We start from the raw sequence: 17,885 nt of genomic DNA on the forward strand, positions 1-17,885 counted from the left end.
TATTAGATCACTTGGGGAACAACTGGTAACGTGTGATAACGTAATTATTATGAGGCATGTTTCGCGGATTGGCGCGTCACCTAGTTAAAGGCAATTCAAGTGTGTTTTGATTGGTAGGCTGTTTTTTTACTGGGTACTATGGGAGCTAAACGAGAGTCAGTATTAGTGTTGTCATTGGTTATTTTTACAAACCACCCACGTGCAAAAAGCTCACAGCACATTGCACTACGGACATAAAACTATGACAGGTTTGTGTCTAACTTCCAACAGATTCTATTCTTTGGCTTCACTGGACATGAGTGACTAAACTTTGGGGCATATTTATACTCTGGTTGCGCCGGAATTGCGTAGTTTTTTTACGCAAATCCGACGCAAAACTAACTCCATATTTATACTTTGGCATTAGACCCGTCTAGCGCCAAAGATCTTGGAGTTTGCGTCATTTTTTAGCGTGGACACCTTCCTTGCGTTAATGATATGCAAGGTAGGCGTTCCCGTCTAAAAAATGACTCCGAGGCATGTGCGCCGTATTTATACTCCCGGGCAAAAATGACGCCCGGGAGTGGGCGGGTCAAAAAAAATGACGTCCAGCCGCTTTAGCGTCATTTTTTAGCGCCTGGTCAGGGCAGGCGTTAAGGGACCTGTGGGCTCGGAAGGAGCCCAGAGGTGCCCTCCCATGCCCCCAGGGACACCCCCTGCCACCCTTGCCCACCCCAGGAGGACACCCAAGGATGGAGGGACCCATCCCAGGGAACTTAAGGTAAGTTCAGGTACGTGTTTTTTTTTTTTTTTTTTGTGGCGTAGGGGGGCCTGATTTGTGCCCCCCTACATGCCACTGTGCCCAATGACCATGCCCAGGGGACATAAGTCGCCTTGGGCATGGCCATTGGGCAAGGGGGCATGACTCCTGTCTTTACTAAGACAGGAGTCATGTCAATGGAGGGTGGGAGTCAAAAAAAAATGGCGCAACTCGGGTTGAGGCAGATTTTTTGCCTCAGACCGACTTGCCCCGTTTTTTGACGCCCAAGCTCCATTTTCCCCTACGCCGGCGCTGCCTGGTGTAAGTCATTTTTTTTTACGCACACCAGGCAGCTCCGCCGGCTAACGTCATTCCATAAATAAGGCGCCCGCATGGCGCTTTGGAATGGCGTTAGCCGACGTTAAATTTTTTGACGCACAACTGCGTTGGCGCAGTTGTGCACCAAAAAGTATAAATACGGCCCTTTGTTCTTTTGAAACTAATAGTCATTGTGATGTATTTGTGGATGTAAATTTTATTTTTAGTGGTTATTCACAATCAATATAAGTACCATTTGGTCCAGTTTTGGTGCCAAAAACGGCTTCTGTTTCGTTTTACAGGCAGCCTAACTGACATTTACTGGAATATTGCTGGTGCTTGCACAAATATATTGAACATGTACACAGTACGTTTTATTAATAACTGGTACCTTGCTTTTTCAAAATACGTTATATGTTTTATTTAGATCGTTACTCCACTTCTGCAATTCCAGCAAATCCGTCTACTTCGGGTAGATTAAGAGGCGGCCGCACTATTTGAGGCTCACCCACATTCAGTTGTGGCTTCAAAGTGGTATTCAAAGGCTCTCCACATATACAGACTCTTGCTTTCCACATTTAAAAAGGTGGAAACACTATGCTCCTAATTTAAAAAAATAAATAAGAATGTTATCACTGCTGAGTTTTCAGATTTAATTAGGCTATCGCATTCTATAGAAAAAGCACTGACTGATAATTATATCACTGGCAAGTATTTTTTTGCGATAATATCTGGGATTCTTAATAATTAATTGGGGACTGTCAACATTAATCCAAATGAAACCGATTTAGGTGGGGTAAGCAATAAATGTGCCACCCTTCAGCATGGGAGGCTCGCGTGGATTTGTTAGTTATAAATAATTAATGGAAAACTCATGAAGCATTTGCATCAGATAGTTATCGCATCCAAACCTTTCCAGCTAAGGCTCGTCAGAGTATTACTAGGTCTATCTTTGTCTCAAGTTATTTTTGACAACGTATTTTCAAGGGCACTCTCATTGTTAGTTCATTTAGCAGCCATAGTTAAAATTGAAGTAATCATGTTTTAATGTTCATGTTCAACAATCTTGCACCTTGCCCTTTGATGGAACTGCTAAGAATAATGGACGATGGCTGTAATGACATTTGATTGCTCCAGATATATTACTGTTGGACATGATCAAATTCAGATATGCAGGTGTGATTTTCTTTTTGCAGGAGTCTAAACGACAAACACGCATTTTGGAAGTCATCAATTCATATTTTCAAACGGAAACTGGCATACTCTTGATGCTCATATTCAGCCAATGTGTGGGACTCATATTTTAATGAGTCCCTACCTACTAATGTAGAGAAAGGTGCATCCCTGGTTCCTTAGAATAGGTAGGCTTTTAATGTACAGGCGGGTATCAAGACAATAGGGGGTAGTCCGCCTGGAAAAGCATCTGGAGCAGATTATAATCCTGTAGACCTTTTCGAACATGATAATGGCCTATGGGCCCCTGCTGTAAACAACATTTTGGAGTGGCTTGCAATTCTACAATTCCTATTTATTGGGTACAGTCTTATAGTTCTAATTTTCAAGTTGACAAGCGAGACCCAAGACGTAATGGAAAGTTTTTTGATAAACCTAATTATGGAGTTTGCTGGAAGTTATCGTGAAAAAATCATGCCCTGAGACTTAGATATATACTTCCTGGTGGTGATGCAGTAAAGATTCAGGAGTGATTTTTGGGACAATAAAAAAGTTCCAAATGTAAACCCGATGATCAGCAAATACACTGTAGCTCTTTGTGCTTCTCTACAGCTTGCATTTGATAGACCTCAGCGTAGTATTTGGCCCTGTCAATGGGTCAAATCTTTTGTTAATTCTTGCAATTATGAAAGAGGGTAAAGATTTTTTAAATTCATTAAGCACCTCCATATGGAGTTGACTGCTCAGGTTCAATTTGATCCCAAAGGAAAATGTTCAAAGTAACTCTGCCTTAGCCTTGGGTGTATGTCAGTGTTGTGTTCTAGCTCCTCTCTCTCCTTTTTATCTATTAAGAAATTGTCCTTAGGGAACATTACATGGAATGAGGCAGGATAATGCAAGAGTGGGGAATCCAAGTATCCTGGACCTCCTATGCGCTGATACTGTTGTACTGCTGGCCCAAAAAACAAACTGCTAGAAGAGCATATTTCTGTTTTGAATGATCTTGACTTAAAAACACATTTTTCAAAGAGCTTTCGTTTGACTATGGGCCATAGAAATACTAAGGGTTCCGCTTATCTTGTTGTCTTTTCTGATGGTCTAGGTCACTGGTTTCATTTGTTGCAGTCTAGAAGATTCAGATTTATTTACATAGACACAAAGTGCTGTTTATAAATTTTGTAGGGAAAAAGGGCATCACACAATTACAGAATATTTGTAAAGGTATGTGTATTTCCACTGACTGCTATGGTGTTATACCGACGTCTCTACTTCAAAAATAGAGGAAAATAATTTCTGGAGATTACTCTTGGGGTTGGCCAGAACACTCCCCTAGCCCCTCTTGTCATGGAGAACTGGGCTTATAGTATAGGAAAGATGCCAGGAAGGGAGGACCTCACTCCAGAGACCCCACATGCACCAGGGGACTCGTTGTACCAACTGCCCCAGTGCCAGGAGCTCCCATTGCAGAGTCACTGCAAGGGGCAAGGGGCTTCTTCTGACGTGCTTCAAAGTGCATATTGCCCTCCCGCAGTGTGTGACACCCAGAGATGCCAGGAAGGGAGAACCTCACTCCAGAGACTCTATAGGCACCAGGGCACTTATTGTACCAGCAGCCCAGTCCCTGGACCTCCAATTGTAGAGTCGCTGCAGGTGGGCGGGGCTTCTTCTGATGCACTACAAAATGCACCTTGCACTCCCACTGCATGGGATGCATGCTGCCCATACCAACGCAAAGCCCATGCCAAGGGCAGTCCAGTCCTCACCTGTCAGAGCCTGGAGGGGACTGGGCCTCTCCTCAAACATCCAGCACAAGGTACTGTGTGCTTTCTATTGCCAATGATTTACATCTGTCAGACCTTCATTATGCCCCAGAACTCCACACTCTGGGTGAGCCTGGCGGTCTGCACTGCAGAAGCTGCAATCTTTCTGCATCCCCACCTAGTCTGGTTATGGGAAAGAAGAAGGCTTTGGAGACTGTCAAAGGCCCTCCTACCACAAAAAAAAGCCTGAGCCCAACTAGTGGGAACTGTGTTATGGACAGGATTGACATTATTTTGGAGGAAGTGGATAAGATATTAAACACCTCTGTCAGTTCAAACAGTGATGCTTCACCCAAATTTCAGGCCTGCCATGTATATAAAAGAAGGGCTAAAAAGAGAGTCCCCAAGATGTTCACAAGGAAAAAGGAGCCATGATTCATCTTCTGTCGATCCCACAACAGTCTCCCCCGGTCCCCTAACCATGCAGGTCTTCTAGCAGGGGGCACTGCCAAGTTCACAACATACCCGAAAATTATTTGTGAAAACAGGTTCACTGTCCTAAGCCCCCAGGACAGCAGCACGAGCATCAAAGAGATGAGGGCTCTAAGCACTGATCATTCTGCAGTACCTGTAGACTAAGCAAAAGTATGAGAGGCAATTGAGGGGCTTAAGGATGAGGTTATTGCCTTAAAAAATGTAGTAAACATTCTCAAAGCTAAAACTTTTGACGGCAGGCCAACGAGGGGGGTTTTAAACTCTGCCATGATTACCTCACCCAGGGAGGGCCCGAGACCCCAGTATACGAGCAAGCAATTCTAAGGCAAGTCTGCTTCCCTGCCGTCCCCAGGCTTATTCCCTTGCCTTGGGTACGGGTAACCACACCATCCCAGGAAGCTTCTTTCCCACAACCAGTGTTCCGCCTGACTGGCATTGGGCCTTCGAGTTCTGAATGCTCCTGGGGTGTGGGTGGGGGCATAGGAAAAATGAAGGAACAGAAAAGGGATGGGGCAATACACAAAACTTGGGGTTGCCAAGGGTGGGCCAGGGGAGGGGGCTTGCATCCTTTACCCACCATGCTTATCGCTCATATATATCTTGCCAAACAGACTATCATGACAGGGGGAGCCTGGTGGGATAGGACCCCGGCAGTATAATCCCAAACAGGAGCAGTTCTTCCTGTTAGATGTTCCAACTGTGACACACTGTAGCAGGGAAGACCAGGATTCATTGTCCCTGAGGGACTGTGGGCTGAGTCAAAGGTTTATTGTCCATTATGGAATGCAGAAAATGCCATGCTTACAATGTTCAGTTAAGAATTTATCCACCAGTTCTCCGGATGTGCTGGCTGTAAGAGTGGGCTTTAGCAGTGGAAGCTTCATGTTGCTGATTAATGTCTATAATTAAGTTGTAGGGAGGAAAAAAGAAATACAAGTGATACTTGCCCTGGAGGATTTCTGGACTGAGCATAGTTGTGGAGGGGAGCTTATTAGAGCGAGTGACTTAAACACTACTTTTGAAACCCCCTGTTCTCTAGACCCAGACTTATTGAAGGAGCAAGACAGAGAGTGAAGAATTTCACCCCTAGATCGTCCTCCTGTTAAGTGGTCACTAAGAGCAGTACAAATACTTGCTCTTACACTAATACTTGATCTAAGAGCCGCAGATTGGTGGACTTAATCTGAAATGGGTAGCAAGTATACCGTCAATAGGCCTGGTAACACAAGTACCATTGACTACTTTTTGATCAGTCTAAACAGCTGGATGTCTGTCCATGACATGGTGGTCCTTAACAGGGCAGATAGTGACCAAAATGACCTGACCTTGACCCTGTGGCCTCTTTTGCAAGCACCCCAAAAGTCCTGGGTCATGCCCAAGCAGGGAACGCCAAAATGGTAAGGCCATTAAATGGGGATGAGTCAAAAGAAAACCGGATCTTGTGGGGGCAGTGAACTCCATGGCCACGGAGCATGTAGAGATACTGAACAAACTCACCCCAGAGGAGAGAGGGCTGGATATGGCAAAAGCCCATGAGCCTTTTTTAAAAACATAAGAACGTTTTTGCCCTAGGACAATTAATCGGCCCGCAAAAGGCAGAAAGAAACCCCTGGGTATACCAGGGCTTGTAGGGCAGCCAAAACTCAATTACTGAAAGCAAGCAATACTAAGTTTAGGTCACAGATTGTGGTTTGTAGGTCAAGTTATAAGAAATCATTGGAAAGGGCCAAGAGGGACTGGGAAGATTCTTTGTGCGACGAGTTGTCCCAAGCCCTGGCTTTAAAAGGCAAAGAAAAATTCAGGGCCAGCCTGGCTTTGCGATCCAATGGTGGCAAGAGACCTGTGGAATATTTTGTACAACCCCAGGAATGGGTCTCCCATTTTACAAACCTATATTCTTGCTTAAGAGCCCAAGGGTAGATCTATGTGGACCCCCAGCTAGTAGAAAAACTAAAGGATCTAGATATCCTAAAGGTAAGCCTTGGAATGACTGAGGAGGCCAGCAGTTCCACATTGCGAGGAAAGGCACCAGATTCCGACCAGATCCCAAATGAGCTATATAAACCCAATCTCGGTGTCTGGGGTTCATAACTGAAATATCTTTCTATTGCCAGCCTAAAGGATATGCCAGTCCCCGCTTCTTGGCGGCTGGCAGAAATAATTCCAATCCATAAGAAAGGCCATTATAGTGCCATTAGAGATTATAGGCTGATTAGTTTTATAGATGCTTCCCTAAAGATCTTTTGGAGACAAATTCTGAATCATATCCATGATTAGATAGAGGTGAATGATATCCTATCCAAGCTCCAGGCAGGGTATAGGAGTGGTATTAGCACATTAGATCAGATTTTCTGCTTCAACTGCTTCTTCTGGAAGGCAGTGATGGTAAATAGAGGATGGGTTTTTGTCACATTTGTTGACCTATGTGCTGCCTTTGATGTGGTACCTCGAGCCATGCTCTGGACAACTCTGGATAATATGGCTATAGCGTTCAATCTACTGGCTATTCTGGTAAGGCTGCACAAGGAGAATTATGCTTGACTAAGATGGGGGGGATAAGGAGCAGTTGACACCATCTATCAGCATTCGGAAGGGAGTTAGGCAGGGATGCGTACTTGCCCCTACCCTATTCTCTCTCTACACAAATTATGTTGTGACAAGGTTGGACAGGGACAGTTGTGATGCGTCTACGTTGGGGACAGGAGAGTGCTGGCTCTGCTTTTTGCAGACAACCCTCTCCTATCTCCAAATCATTAGGTGGATTGCAGCAGCTGCTGGATAATTTTAACACTTTTTGTCTGGAGGGGGGTTTGGAACTCAACAGCGCAAAAACTAAATTCATGGTCTTTAATCCAGCCAGAGCTAAAGCTTACAAATGCAAACCTGTTGTTGATACAGCCCCTATTGAGCAAGTATCTCACTTAGACCACTCAGGGTTGAGGCGAACACCTAACTTAGACTGGTCGATGCAGGTCTCCAAGGCTGGATGCCCACCTTTGCACAATTCATCTTGACTGCTATCATTATTTAATAAAACATTTTCTAAGAAAGCTGCTCCAGCTATAGAAATCTATGATACCAAAATTCTGGGCACAGTTCTTTATGGAACGGAGATATGGGGCTATGCCAACTGTAATACACTATCTCTCTCCGAAGACAGGTTTCTTAGGAAGTTGTTTGCATTTCCAAAGAGCACTGCTCTAGTTCCATTGTATTTAGATCCGGCATGCAAGACAATTTCCTGCAGGAGGTTTGACTTCTATTGAAATGGCAAAGGCTCTGATCTTCATCTGCTAAAATGCTTATAGAGCATCCCTCAGAGATGCATTTGCTTTCACTGTCATCCAGCGGATACCCTGGCTCATGCATATAAGGTTGTTGCTTAGGAAGCTGAGGTTAGAAAATTTGTGGGCAACACCTGAGGCCCTCATACTAGCTCCAGAACTATGATCAAATCAGCCTACTGTCTACCAAGAAGTCATAGGCAATAGCAGAAGCCCTCTGACCCTGGACTTTCTGGAGTGTAAGTTGGCTCCCAGCTACGAGGACATGATCAACAAGATCACTCTCACCTTTAACAGGAAACTGTTTTTACAATTTACACACCAGACTTTACCAATCAGGTCCTTCTGTGCAAAATGGGCAGTATTTATCAACAGAGTACTGAGTGCCCAGGATGGACAGGACCTTTAGAATATCTACCTCACTTTTGTTTTTTTGTCTAGTGTACAATGCCCATAGGAGAAAAAGGTTACTACCTCTGTGCAGATCGCTGGGTGTCAAGAGTTACTTGGTTGCAGTAAGGATCTTTAGAACTAATACTTCCAGGAAGGTGATGTTTGCGGTTGAAAATACCACCAGGCACCCTGGATTTGGCAGTCAAAGTGCATTAGTGGTATTGATGTTAGCGCATCCCTTAATACTCCTCTAGAAAGAATGCCTCAAATATCAGAATCTTATCCTTATTTTAAATCTACTTTACTTAGTGTTTTCATAGATCATATTTTAGGAATTTCTTTACAAATACTTTGCCTGCTATGTTTTAATATGCTGTTTTTATCCTAAATTTTATTGGTTCATGCACAATGAACTTAAACTTTTAGTGATAAACAAAGCATGTCAGTTGCTTTCTGTGGGCATTTTCAGTGCCGGATGGCATGACGGACTCATTTCAGAGCCAGATTTGGGCTTCCTTTGAGGTTTTTGCTTTAGCTGCTCCATGTCTTAGTATGTAGTTGTTCTTTGGGAACACTCCAGCTTACATATTATTTGTTTGTGCTACAGGATGCACTCATTACTAAAATTAGACCAACCAATCATATTGCACTTGATTAAGTATTGCATTTATTATGTTCTATGAAATAATATGTTTTATTGCACTTTTATGATGCTTTGAACTTCAAGAACATTGATATGATGATGACTTATTAAACTAGCTCCACTCTTATTATAGAGGGCTGATACAACCTAGAAGCTTGATGACTATTTGAAAATTCCTTGAATCAAAGATATAACAAACCTATGTGCTGATTTGGGAAGACTTGATTCATTTATATTGTCTTGACACAAAGAAAAGAAAGGTTTGGAGCTACAAAGGCATTCTATGAATTTAGAGGGACAGTTAGAAATGATGTTGAGTTAAATAAATCCCGATTAAAATATAATTCTTCACTAAAAACATCAGAGGGAATGGAACCATACATGCATATCATTTCTAAAATATTTCCAGTCCCTTGATACACCTCCATAAAACAACTGTTGTCCAGAGATTTTCATTTTTGTTTTGTGTTTATGGATCATTAGAAAACCAATTTAGCTTGGGTAGACATTGCTGATCCTGAACAAAATTTTCTGGATGACAGTTTGTAATATTTCAGGAACCATGAGACCTATATACTTCATTTTGGTGTAAAAACATACATTTTGGGGGTCATCTAGTCTTATAGAGACAGACAATAGCTCCTTAGAGCAACCCTTTGTCCATTTTCCAAAAAGGCGGCTATGATAGAGGAAGAAGAGACATATATATGAATGCAACAAATAGTAATGGTTTTTAATCCTTTTATGTATACACCAAACAATGTTTATGATCTAATACGAAACAAATAATGTTTTTCACTCCTGTTTTAAATGAATTTTCATAGTTCTCTTTATTTATTTGTTTCGGCAATTGCTTGTGGTACATTTGCAGAATGTTGAACATTTGAGAAGAGGGTATGGACAGGGACGTCTTTTTGTAGCAAAGATTTTGCAAGTACATGTATGTGTCAGTTCTGAGGGTAGAGGCTTTTGAAAATCTGTAGGTTTTAGCACCCCATGTCTTCCCAACCAAATCCACACGGATCATTCTCTACATTTGCCTGATCCAAACATTAACATACCTTCTGATAAAGTAGAACGCTCTTTTAGTGTGTTTGTTCACAGAATATGATGTCAGTGGAAGGTCACTTAGCGGGACTGATCTCTTGGACCACTGTACCAATGATTGTCAATTGTGTGACAGTCAGAACTCATTTTCCACAAAAGCACAAGGTATTTTTCTATGTCTTTAAAGTCACATTTCTGTTCTGTCTCAGCATATCCTTTTAGAAGCTTCACAGGTGTAGCAGTTAAAGCTCCAAGGACACTGGGCATCCCTGGGTCAAGTTTCTTGTACAGAATATGAAGCAGAATTAAGTGTTTTTATCTCACCTGTCCCACAACATATTCATATCTCTGAGAATCCTTGACTTATGAGCATTGTAACAAATCTAAGTACCAGAAAAACTAACATCTGTGTCATTTGACTGTATAATGACTCAATTAGAACCATTTTGAACAGCACAGTCAACATGTGGCACAACACGAAGGCCAGCTTCCTCCAATTTGCTGTTAAGTTCTTGAACAATATGGCCTGTACCTTTTGAACATATCTCTGCAGGCACCACTCCTCATTGACAATCATTCCACTTGCAATAATTGGAAATTTGGTGTTCACTGAAGCATCAGCAATGTTTTGGCGAGTTAACATCTTGTTCCATTTTGTTTACAAGAATTTATCAAGTTGCACAGGTATAGTGTCGAATTTCTGATGCAGGCAAGGTCAATTGTTCCACTCAGACATTCGTCTGATTCTCTCACATTCTTTGACAATTAGTTCAAGATAACTGTCAAAGACAATGTGCAGTTCTTGCAAGGTTCACACTGATTTTGATATAGGTAAAACAGTCTAAATGACTTCTCCGTAGCTTTGCAACGATGAAAGCTTGGCTATTCACAATTGTGGCATATAGTTCACAACAACTGCAGTTTTCAATATAGACACTTTTTTTAATTGAAATTATTCATGTGAAAGGTTTTTTTGAGCTCTTGTAAAAGTTTGTGCTTCATTGGCATGGTAGCAGCATCTCCATCAAATAATGCATTTGTTGGGAAAAAATCGTGCATCCCAATGTCCTTGATCAATTCACCCCTCTCTTTTGCTACATCCATCTCTTGATGTGATTGTGAAAGTTGTTTTGTTGTAACCTGTTATGGAGCAGCTGTTTAGACAAAACTCTTACTATGGCAATTAAATAGTAGAAGTCTAGCTTTACTGATTATGTCAAACAGCTTTTTTTCTTTCAGTGCAAAACTCTCCTGCTTCAGTTCTGCGTATAGTTTCGATCCATGTTCCAGGACATCTAGTAGACTAGTGTTTATGTCAGTATCCACATATTGTTTGATCATGAAGTTGTGTAGTTGCACAGGCTCAATCATTTCAAATGTTTTTTCTTGCTGATGCATGAAAAGAAGAAGGTTATTAGCATGTTTATTAAAACATTCCCCTCTCTTTCCCACCAATTCATGCAGAGGAACAGTTTCATTATGGTCCATTAACTTTGAATTTGTTCATCTCTCTGAAAATATTGAAAAAAAGAAAGGACTTCATGCTCAACTAGCTGTCATTGAGCAACATATTCACTTTTCCGGGTCTGACCAGCAATTCCTTTGGAGCTTTTCAGTGATCTCTGCACTGCCTGTTCCGGTTTCATAACTGGAGCCACAGCATTGCACATTCCCTCTCTGTCTTTCACCACAAAATATCTTTGGATGAATTTACCATAGAGGTATGGTTTTTCCACCTCTAGTTTCTTCATTCTTTCCAAATACCAGGACCCATACCTCAGGTAGTTTATGCAATTGAATTTAAGAAACATAGTAATCAGTGCCTCCACAGTCTTCACTTGCAGCTCCCAATCAGCATGTATTAAGTTTTTCACTAGAGCTATCATGTGTAAAACATTTCCCCAGTATTTGCAAAGTTCTGATTTTTCTTCACATTCTTTGAGAAACTCTAAAAACTTGATTTTAAACTGAGTGTATTGATCATTGCATGACTTTGCATTATGTCTTTTCAATGAAGTGTACCCTGTACCTTGTTGACTTCTGAGATAAGACATGCAAAATCTGGTTTGTCATTCTTGTTCCAGAAAGCATTCAAATGCAATGTTTCTACAGCCTCAGATATGATCAGCATTCCTGGTATTGAGCAAACATATTGGGTTACACTCAATACTGATTAGGCAGTTTTGCTTCCAAAGATTTCAGCCTCAATAAGTGCATTGTCTATGCCACATCCACTGAGATAACTTCCTGCGCACCTCAACAAAACCTTTGGAAAACACCCATCATTGAATAAAGATCATCAAATTCTATTGGATTGCTCATAAAAATGTCAGCTACAATATGGAAAACACCTTCATTGAACAAAATTGGCAGGTTAGACTGGGCTTCAAGCTGAGCATGCACATTTTTGAAATTTTTTAAAGGTTTGTATATGGTTGCATTTTTGTGACTGGAGATGGTATTACTGGAAAAAACTCTTCTTCAGTGGGACGGTATTCTGTGAGATCAGAGCATGAATTCCAGTCCACAGGGGAACTGGGTTTTCTTCATCCTCAGTCCGCACTGAATAAGCTATGATAAATTCAGGAAAATCAGCTTTTTGGACCATATCATCAGGTAGAAGAAGATTCATGTCCTCAGCCACTTTGAAACTTTCTTGTAGACTGGGACCTGTTGATGACTTGTAGTGATTTTGCATACGTTGGCAAAGCACTTGGGTTATAGGCGTGCAGCTTTGTTTATGCTTACAGCTGACACAGTTTGTTCTCCAGCAGCTACTTCATTAGTACAGTCGTGAAAAAGCACCATGGCAGTATTATGTGTGCTGGATGTTCCACACAAAGAAGAGCTGTCTTCCAAATCAAAATTATTAAGAGCAGCAATTGTAAATACTTTTCTGGTAAAGTGACTTGGAAGTGGTGTGCTGACGCATTTACAAGACTTTACAGCATGAGCTGCTAAGAAGTTCCTGCTCCTTACTATGGGGGTCATTCCAACTTTGACGGGCGGCGGAGGCCGCCTGCCAAAGTTCCCCCAACAGAATACCGCTACGCGGTCAGAATACCGCTACGCGGTCAGAAGACCGCCGCGGTTATTCTGTGTTTCCCGCTGGGCTGGCGGGCGACCGCCAGAAGGCCGCCCGCCAGCCCAGCGGGAAACCCCTTCCCACGAGGAAGCCGGCTCCGAATGGAGCCGGCGGAGTGGAAAGGGTGCGACGGGTGCAGTAGCACCCGTCGCGAATTTCAGTGTCTGCTAAGCAGACACTGAAATTCAAAGTGGGGCCCTCTTACGGGGGAACCTGCAGTGCCCATGCCATTGGCATGGGCACTGCAGGGGCCCCCAGGGGCCCCACGACACCTCTCACCGCCATCCTGTTCCTGGCGGTCGAAACCGCCAGGAACAGGATGGCGGTGAGGGGGTCGGAATCCCCATGGCGGCGCAGCAAGCTGCGCTGCCATGGAGGATTCAGCAGGGCAGCGGAAAACCGGCGGGACACCGCCGGTTTTCCTGTTCTGACCGCGGCGATACCGCCGCGGTCAGAATGCCCTGCGGAGCCTATGTCATTATAACTTGATGATAAACCAATCCTATTCATTGAAGTGATTAGCCCTCTACTTTTGACCTTGTCATAGATTGTGTGGGCAGTCATCATGTGTAGCGGAGTTTTCTTTTTGCTGTGATGTAATTCATAAAATATGATTTGGAAAAGACAGTACATTTACACAGCATAAGCTTGTCGGTTCGTGGGGGTGTCTTTCACTTCTTCATTTATATCTCTAAAGCCATCATCAATGTATTCTGGCTCTGTTCCAAACTAAAGAGCTTTAGTTTGTACTAGTTTTGCTTTGCTGATATTAAAATTAATGAAAAAATGTTAGGACAACATCAGGCATTCTTGTAGACTCTCTTGACTTGTGGCACTCTGGGGAATCATAAAATTTGTCATTAAGTCCAAAATTTTAATCTTTCAAGACATTTCTTAAAATGGTTCCAGTTGATTTTATTGCATTGAGTTATCTTATTTTAGCAGCAAGAACTTCAGGAGTCCAATCACTATAAGTGGCCCATTCTTTTTGTTAGACTGACAACAAATAATTCTGTCATTATACTTTTCCACCAGGGCATATTTAAGAGCCCCTAGGACCATCTTTGCAACCGCCATAGTGTCAGTTTTTTACGTTAAGGCAGCACTAAAGTGGCTTTTTCCATGCACCATATTTACAATGTGGTGCAATGCATGCATTGCGCCACTTTGTAACCCCTTGCCCCACATTATGCCTGTGCCAGACATAATGTATGCAAGGGGGGCGTTTCCCCGTTAGGGAGGCTGAAAAATTGATGTAAAATCTTTTATAATTCTTTCTTTACATACTTTTTTCAGTATTTTTAACGTCTGCACAGGCTTTAAAATCAGGCTCCCATTGTTTTCAATGGGCCTTGAGGTGCTTTGAAGGATTAGCGTCAAAATTATTTTTGACACTAATCCTGCAAAGCGTCATAAATTTTGAAGCTAATTCCCTAACTACCGCCATGGTGCACCATATGTTAAATATGGTGCACACATGGTGGTATTGGGGAGGCACTAATGGGCACAGGAAAAGTGGTGCAGCATATGATGTAGCACCACTTTTCTTAAATTTGGCCCTTAATCTTGAAAGAAACTTGATGCAGATAAAAAGTTTGTCCTTTGAAATTCACATACTCTGTACTTTGTTCATTTGTCAATCCCTTTGGCCCTTGTTTTGGCTAAACCACAGATAACACATTCAAGATTCTCTGCTTTATGATACGTTTTTGTAGGTGGATGAGGGGTAGCCATCGATCTTCTAATTGACTTGGCATCGGGTTTGGTTGTCATTGCTTTTTCAGAAGACTCAGATTCTTGTTGTGATCCATAAGTTTCTGTTATTTTTGACAATTTAATTCAAGGCTTTTTTTCATTGTTTACTGCATGTAGCACTTGTTACAATGATAAAATATTTGACCCTCTTCACCTACCAGTTTCAATCTTTTGTGAACTTCATCTTGCCATATTTCTGCACCATCTCAAAAACTCTTCTCTCCAGCAGCAGTTGATGTAAGCTTTTCTTTTGGATTAGTTTGGCATATGACACATTTTTCTTTGTTGAAGAAGTCCTCAAATGTTGCAGTTAGCAACACTATGTCAGGAGGCAAAGATCCTTTGCTACCACCTGCTTCGGTCTTGTTTACAAACCTGAATCAACTAAAAACCTGAAACAAAAGCAATATTAGAATAAATTACTAATATGAGAGCTAAAACACATCATTATATAGCTGACATGTTGGACAATGGCAGAAAGTTTACTCTGAGAAGTTATTTTCTGTTTCTATTAGACTACTCGACCCCCAAACTCAATGCTTTCACACAAAAATGAAGTGTATAGGTCTCATGGTTCCTGAAATATTACATCATCACTGCAACACATCCCTCATTTTAAAAAATGTCGTCCAGAAAAAATCATCCTGCATTAGCAATGTCTAGCCAAGCTAAATTATTTTTCTAGTATAACAAAAACACAAATCAAAAATGGAAATCACTGGACAACAATTTTTGTCCGGAGGTGTATCAAGGGGCCAGGACTAATACTTCTGTGTATTTGTTTTATACTAACTCTTGAATAGTCTCTATGCAACATATTTTATCCATCCCATATGATGTGCTTTGTTTCATTTCTCTAATCCTTTCTCTTGCGATCAAAAGTCAATTGAAGTGTCAATGTACTTTATTTGAAAGTTTTATCAAATATCTCAGATCTTTGCTGAAATGTAGAGACTTTATTACTTGCAAACCCACATTTCAGCAGATACAATTACAATCTTGTCCATTGGTGTGCTACTTTGTTAGTCCCTTTACAGACATGATATTTGACTAATTATATAGCTTTATTTATTCTTACTCAGTGTTTCTTTTAATTTTTAATTCATGTCTTTACATGAACCAAAATAAAGTAAATTGAGTTGATTTGGCTCCAAGTAACCCAGAACATAACCCAAAAGAGTGCATGTGCAAATTGTTACGATATTAAGCTCTAGGAGGCTTGGCCAACCAGGATGGCCAAATGGGTGTAAATCTTTATGACCCTCTTTAACCAACTTAAAATCTATTTTTAAAGTAACCATTGGGCAGTAATGAGATGCATGATGGCCTGAAGGTGTAAACTGGTTGAAACAGTCTGGATTAACAAAATTTAAATAAAGAGATGTGATGAAATGAGGCAGAAGAAGACTGTTGGGCAGGCCACATGGATGCTGAAACACCACCAGAGAAGGAATAGAGTGCAGCACTGAAGAAGGGACAGACACATTAGTTGCCACTGGACCTAGGACTCTAGTGGCTTGGCAAAGTGTGGAAGTTGAGTAGCTACCACAATTCCTGCTTGGGAGATCACTGTCACCATTGCAAAGCTGGTGGTGAGAATGGTCTCTGAGATCCATACCCATCTTGGTAGTGTGGATGAATGGGGACAAATTTGATGGGATGAGCCAAGGTTAGCCCTGGGAGAAATGAGGTGAATGGGAGGTGTGTTGGAAACCCCAATAATCTGGAACCAACTATGATAGTGATGTCTTAGATCCTAGGTCCCGCATGGTGGCATGGAAGATTGGGACTGTATTTAAGAAGTTGTGCTCAGTTTATCCCTTGCAAAAAGGAGGCAAAGAGGCCATGAAGAAAACGAGATGCATTTCAAAATTAAAAATGAAACGTTAGATTTGTATTATTTCAGAGTAGGCATTGGTCTGTGGGATCACTGCCTGCTCAGAAAAGTTTTTGGCACCACTATTCACAAAGGGGAAAGGGTCACTTTGGGACCCCTTCTCATTTGCTAATGGGCTAGCACCAATTTGAAATTGGTTGCAACTGCAATTGTTTTGCAACTGCATTCACGGCCACATCATCCACAATCATACATGGGCCTGTGACTTGCAATTAGGAAGGGACACCTTTGGAATGCCCCTTGCTAATTGCAAGTCACACTCCCTAGTTTGCGAGTCGGTAACTGGATATCGACACACAAAATAGGATAAGAGCATCCTACAAGGCCATTTTGCAGTCACAAAAGGTGATTTTCACGTTTTGGGATCGCAAAATTGCTTTGTACATCTGGCCCCCAAATCCCCGCACCTTGTAATGGATGCCAAAACATATTGTTCAAGTTGCCACCAACAAATCAGGATTGACTCATCTCGTTTCAAATAAATTGGCCAATCACAGCATTTCTAAACACCAATTGTTCAGATCTATATTACATTATCCATTCCTTTCTCAAAAACTACTGAACAGATTTGCACCAAATAATGGAAAGTATTTTCAGCAAACAAAGATTTAGGTTCCTGCCAAATCTGGTGCAGTTCCGTTTGACGGTTCATACTATATATGTGTCTAAAGTCTTTATAAAAAAGACATTAGGAAAATGCATTTTGGACTCCCCTTTTTCTCAGCCCCCCCCTTGACGGATCACTCCGAAACAGCCGGAGAGAGTGGCAAACTAGTTTAGAAAATTTAGTTAAGAATTATGAAACAGCGCCAAATTATTAACAAATAGTTTAACTAGCGAACTAAAATGGCAGCCCCAGTTAACAAAGTCTTCTCTAACAATTGAGCATAAATCCAATGCTATCATAAGGGTCTAGAGGATCACCAGCTCTCGATCTGTTTCTCCAGTTTTAGCAGTCTGCCAAGCCAAGGGACAAGGAGCTGCCCTATTTGGTGCCATAGTAATATGGGCTGACTAACTGCTGTAGAAAATAAATTTGTAATGAAGCTGCTTAAGTCACCTGCAAGTCCTCCATTGACATTTCTTTACTTGAATCTTGATCTGCCCAGAATTGAAAATATGGCGGCTCTAAAGAACATGGCCTACTGAGTTTGACTGTGGTCTACCAATGAATTGAGCCATTATAGAGACTCCCTAAGGGTTTTGACTATTTCAGCTAACGCCAAATCCATTCCCTGGATGAAGTCAGTGCACCACTGAAAGCCAGAATCTTTATGTAAAGCTGATATTTATGTA

This window comes from Pleurodeles waltl, chromosome 3_1, assembly GCF_031143425.1.
Source record: "Pleurodeles waltl isolate 20211129_DDA chromosome 3_1, aPleWal1.hap1.20221129, whole genome shotgun sequence".
NCBI lineage: Eukaryota > Metazoa > Chordata > Amphibia > Caudata > Salamandridae > Pleurodeles > Pleurodeles waltl.